Source organism: Haliaeetus albicilla, chromosome W (genome assembly GCF_947461875.1).
Source record: "Haliaeetus albicilla chromosome W, bHalAlb1.1, whole genome shotgun sequence".
NCBI lineage: Eukaryota > Metazoa > Chordata > Aves > Accipitriformes > Accipitridae > Haliaeetus > Haliaeetus albicilla.
The window spans coordinates 15,929,568-15,935,139 of NC_091515.1; positions in this window are offsets into that span (position 1 = coordinate 15,929,568).

A 5,572-nucleotide genomic window follows, 5' to 3' on the forward strand; every position below is an offset into this window, starting at 1 on the left:
CAGCAGCAGAAGCAAGCGTCTACACCCCGCCTCCAGCGGCGCCGCGGTCTCCCACCCCGGATGGCAAGTGTGCTCTACCCGCCCTGCACCGCCCAGAGAGGGCGCTCGGCGCCCGCCACGGAGCCCAGGCCTGAGGGGCGCGGCCCCGGCCGCCGCCCTCTCCTCGCCCCGCCGCCCGCCCGGGGAAGCCTCGGCCAGCAGAGGCTGCCCGTCCCGGGGCAAAGCGAGCGGGAGTCGCTGGGGCCTTCGCTGTGCTGCCTCAGGGGCCCCGAGGCCGGCTGGAGCCCAGGTAACTCGGACAACCCCTGGGTTTCGGCGTCACGCCGCGCCAGTCTGGATCAGCTTGTCTGTGACTGCCGCGATTTGCAGTCCTGTTCCGGGACCGGGAATACTGTACGGAAACGTTACCCCACGGCCGAGTGGTACCTGATTGTGTGACCTGCTCTTCACTCCGTATTGAGCCCCTTCCTAGGTGCTAGCAGTTGTGCTAACACCTTACATCCTAAGTGTCTGAAGCAGGAAACAAAATGTCAAAGCCTTTAAACCTTGCTGTTGTTGATTGCCTGCTGTGGGTTAAACAGAGAAAGTGAAATTTACTTTGCAGTGGTATCCTGGTTTTCCCAATTTTCTCCCCCATCCCACTGGGTGGGGGGGGAGTGAGTGAGTGGCTGCGTGGTGCTTAGTTGCTGGCTGGGGTTAAACCACAACAAGTGGATATTGTATCTAAAAGTTGAGGTGTTTTATGTGCAAAGTAATATCTATTCCATTCTTTTAGTGGTATTTTTTGTCCCGGTACACAGGAAGTGGGAATCTGGCTGTTTTCAGCTTGATCCCAGGCTAAAAAGACTCATGCTTTTAACTTTGGAATTACATGTTTCTGCTTCTGGCCAAAATAGCATCTGTCATACTTGCTATATTGAATATTGATCTGCTGGAGGGGTGGTGTGTGTCACAGTGACACTCAGTTGCAATAGTGCCCCAGACTGTGTCCCATCCTGGGAATTCAGGAGGCTAAAGGCTGTATCCTGAAATGAACAGTTTCTTTGGATGCATTCTAAATTGGGTTTGCAGACAATGCAGAGATCCCAAGCTAGTTTAGGTACTTAAGTAATGGAGGTCTATACCGTTTAATTTATTCTGCTGTTGCTCTGAGACACAGAGTAAATTAACTTGTGTCACATGCTGCACTGCTGAGTCTAGTCTACTTCCAATATATAAACTGTTTGCGTACCTCCAAACTACACAGCAGCCTAAGATGTAGACATACCTGCTCTTGATGTACCTGGGGGTAAGATGTTAACAACATAAAAATCCCAAGACTTTGCAGAAACACATTTTTTAGGAAAGTTGTCACAGTCACAAGCAGCTCCAGCAGTACCTCATCCTCTGATCCCTGATCCATCTTTGCCTTTTTCCAAATTTGTATACACAGATTAGGGAGTTATCAGGTAAAAATGATCGATGACAGACAGGCTATGTCAGAGCACACTGCATGTACTCAAAAATTAAGGAAGATTTAATACTTTCCACCTTTGACTGATCTGGAATGCCATTATAACCCACTAATGCTCCTTAGCATTTTTCAGTTTTGTTCCCTCCAGATAGAGCAAACCCAGTTCCTATCCCAGTTCCCTTGAAGCCTCAGCTCTGGTAAGGCAAAATAGCTTCCCATGAACACTTTTCACTTGTCCAGATGGCACCTTCCTGCCTGTTCCTTAGCAGGGACTCACCCCCACGAAGCTCCTGCCCACGGGAGCTCCCTCGGGCATTTTACAGAGACGATCTAAGGAAGGCTTGTTATCAGGGACCCACCTCAGGCTGCACCCTACAGCCCTCCTGGTTTTACCACTGGAGGGATGGGATAATCCTGGTGGGAAGGGGATGAGCTCCATGCTCCCTTGAGGGCCCAGCTTTCCCCAGGAAAGGCTTCTTGCTTAGAGAAAGCAGCTTTCTGATTGTCATGGTCAGCATGACACCTCTGCACACTGAAATGTGACTTCACTTGCAATATAACTGAAAACAACCATTAGCCAGCTACACATAGAAAAACAGATGACCCAGTATCTCCTCTGTATGCCTTACTGTTGGGCAAGGAGGAGTGTAGGAGTTTTTTAATGAAAGGGTGTGTGATTAAATTGTAAACAGTTAAGAGCATGATGAGAAACAATTTCTCTTTAGTATTACACCTTGCTAATTTTATAGCATCAGCAGATGTGTCACATTGTATGAAGGAAAAAACATTGTGCTTTTCAGTGTCCCTTAGAATATTTGAAACGCATACATAATAGCCATCATGATTTGAAAAATATTTGCAGGAAACTTGCTTTTACTTAGTAAAGTAATGTGTACTTGTACTTGTGTTTTGAGAGTGTTTTGCCTATTTCTTTTGAGCTAGTTTATAATAATTAGCAAATTTATAAAAAGTATCATCATTATCTTCCAAAAAGCTCACAAAGAAACAAGCATTTATATTCTGAAGATGTGGAAACTAAGGCACAGAAAAGTTAAAAAACTCAGCCAAAGTCTAAGGCAGGACTTCTGGCAGAAGTGAAAATCAAAACAAGACAGTGCTGATTTGATGCTATTCCATCATCTTTGTAGACTGAAGTTTGTATTTCAGGGATTTCAAATTCTGAGTTATTTTCCACTTATTTACAAATACCAGGAGTTTCTAATAGCAACCTGCAAAAATGCCGCTATATAAGAGTATAAGTATCACTTAAGTTGGGTGGGTGTCCAATAGGAAGGAACCATATTTCTAAATTCCCAATTCTGAACGAATAAAAGAGGGCCTCTGAATTTTTTTCAGAGGGATCTGGAAAAGAGCATAACATAGCTCTGGAAAAGAGCATAACATAGCTCCAGGAAGACAAGCCTGAGAAAATATTTCATTTGCACTTGACCCTATTCACAGCCTTTCATACCATTAATTTCTTTGTCTTTTTTTTTTTTTTGCAAAGTTTCAGATGACAGAACCATGCAACAGATAGGAGAAACCTCTGCTGCCCATTTTTGTCCATGAAGGGAAAAATAGAGAAAGAGGAGCAGCTGAGAAAGAGGTAGATTTTACTCTTTAACTTTTTGCATTTAACCTTCTTAGAATACTAGAGCTTTGCTGGGGTGTTTCAGCCTGGTTTAAACACGGATGGAACTTTCTGCTAATCAGAAAGCTGTTTTTAGTCTTTCTTGAAAATTCTTGTAGGTGAATCTTATTTTGGTCATATGTGGTACAATTTTTTCTCTCTAAGGCTGATTGTGGTTTGTTTGGGGGTTTTTTTGGGGGGGGGGGTAGGGAGAGAGTATTCTATTAATTAGACCAGTTAATATAGCTGGGAAGACACTGACAGACTTTTCTACATGCAATTCCTTCATCAGGTCTGTCTGTGTAGAGAAACAACACGTCGGGCCAGTTTCCTAAAGTAAGCCTCTGTGGTAACTACACATACTTTTAAGAAACATGGTAGTTTGTACATTGTGGGCAAAACTTGCAGAAAATCCTTCCAAAAATGGGTTTGTTCACTTTACTTGGATGTGAAAAGTTTCTAAATTAATCTAGTCGTTAAAAAATGGGGGAAATAAAATGTCAAGTTGGTGTCAATACAGATTTTTTAAAGAAAAAGGGATAACACAAAGAGAATTGGCTGTGAAATGAACCTGCATTAAAATATGAGATTTGCTCTTATTTAAGTGTGTGCAAGATCCTATCATCATGCTGGTCATCTGGTCTCCTTATTTCAAAATTAACATGCTCTAAGTTCACAAGTTAGCTAGGTGCATTTTAGGGAAAATAGAGGAATTTAATTTTATAGAGAAAAGGGTAGGGTAAAGATAAGTAGCTCATGAAAAAATAGTAATTTAGTATTGTGTGTTCAGTTCATAATTCCTTCAACTTGTTCCTTTTTCATCTAAATTGTTCCTTGTGATTAACAGTTATTATTTTGAGTTCTCTGTGAAATTTAGAACAGTGGATATTCACTTGCTGTTATTTCACTTTCCTGGATGGAACAGGGCAGAAGTTCAGTATATTTAGGATTTATTTGCTTATTATTTTAGGGAAGGTATATAGCATGACTTTATCCTTCAACAACATAAATGTCATGTAGACAGCATTCATTTGGGACATATTTGAAGAACAGTTGCACCCTTTTAACATCAATTCATTAGCTGGATAACTTACATGAAATGAATACTGCTTAATGGAGATAAACCATTAAAAATAGTTTCATATAATCCTTGTTTTAATACCACCTAATGTTTCTGAAACACCTTCTGAGAGATGGATGCTTTTACTGTTAAAGGGGAAAAAGCTACTAGTCAGGCTATTTTCAGTTACAACATGGGTGAAAAACTTGAAATGGAGAAGCTGTTCTTTTAAAAGCTTGATTCTTAATAGTCTTTTTATCTTCCAATTAGTATAACAAAGGAATGGCCTCTGAGTTCTTATCCTGGCTTTTCACTAGTGTCACCAAGATATTGATTCTTTCAGATAGAAACAGTCATTATCTCGAGAGAGATAAAATGATCAATTAATTTCAATAATATAGGTCAAATTTATACTTATGTATCATTCAAAATTAATACCTAGGTATTGCTTCAAAATATGAACTATTACCTACAGCTTTATTGAAGTTTTTGCCCAGAATGCTGCTCCCATCAAAGTCAGTGATAATTTTAATATTACATTTCTTCAGAAAAGAATGAGTCAACAAGCACTTGTGTTTTAATTTTCAGAGCTGTTTAGCACTTGTCAGTTGTATTAAAGTACATTGGACACTGAGATGCTCAGAACTCTTGAAAAATCAAATAATTAGAGGTTATACATCCTATGATGCAAATTATAATGATCATTTCTTTAATACAGTCAAATCCCATTGTCTTATTTGTGTAGGTAGACACACTGAAATCCTGAAGCAATTGAAAAAGTCATCTTGCCTTCCTTTCCTGGAAGGGATAATAGATATAAATAGACAAGCACAGATACTTTATACTAGAGTTCATCGTGTTACTGCAAATGATAACGACTAGATGTTGCTATGTACTTTTGTATAATGCTTACATTCTTTTAATTTTGTTACTTAAAATGTTTCATATTGTGAACATGCAGCTGAAAGGTATTTAAAACTTTGCAACAAGGACTGTTTATTTGAACTGTGTTTGTACTGAGGAATTCTCACTGTGTTTGGGATCTGATTGTACAAATACTTCTCTGTTGAGAAGAACATACATTAGAATTGGGTTTTTATTATTAATATTAGGTGGCCATTTTCTTTCTAGCTTTTGAGTATTGGGCTCACTGCATCTGAAGCTTTCTGGATCAAATCTGTATTCATCAGATTTTAAACCTGTTATATGAAAATTTTGATTTTTGTTCTTCTGCCTGATTCTTTGGTTCAGATTGATTGTATATTTGGCACACTGGATTTTTAGTACAAGTATAAGGTTAAGTATTTTGTACATCTTCATGAAGAGGCACAAAAATGTGTAATGGTAAGGAATTAAATATGTTTCCATATTTTTCTTTAATATTTGCTTAATTAATGATCTGAGTGTATAATATAGTTGCATAAATATC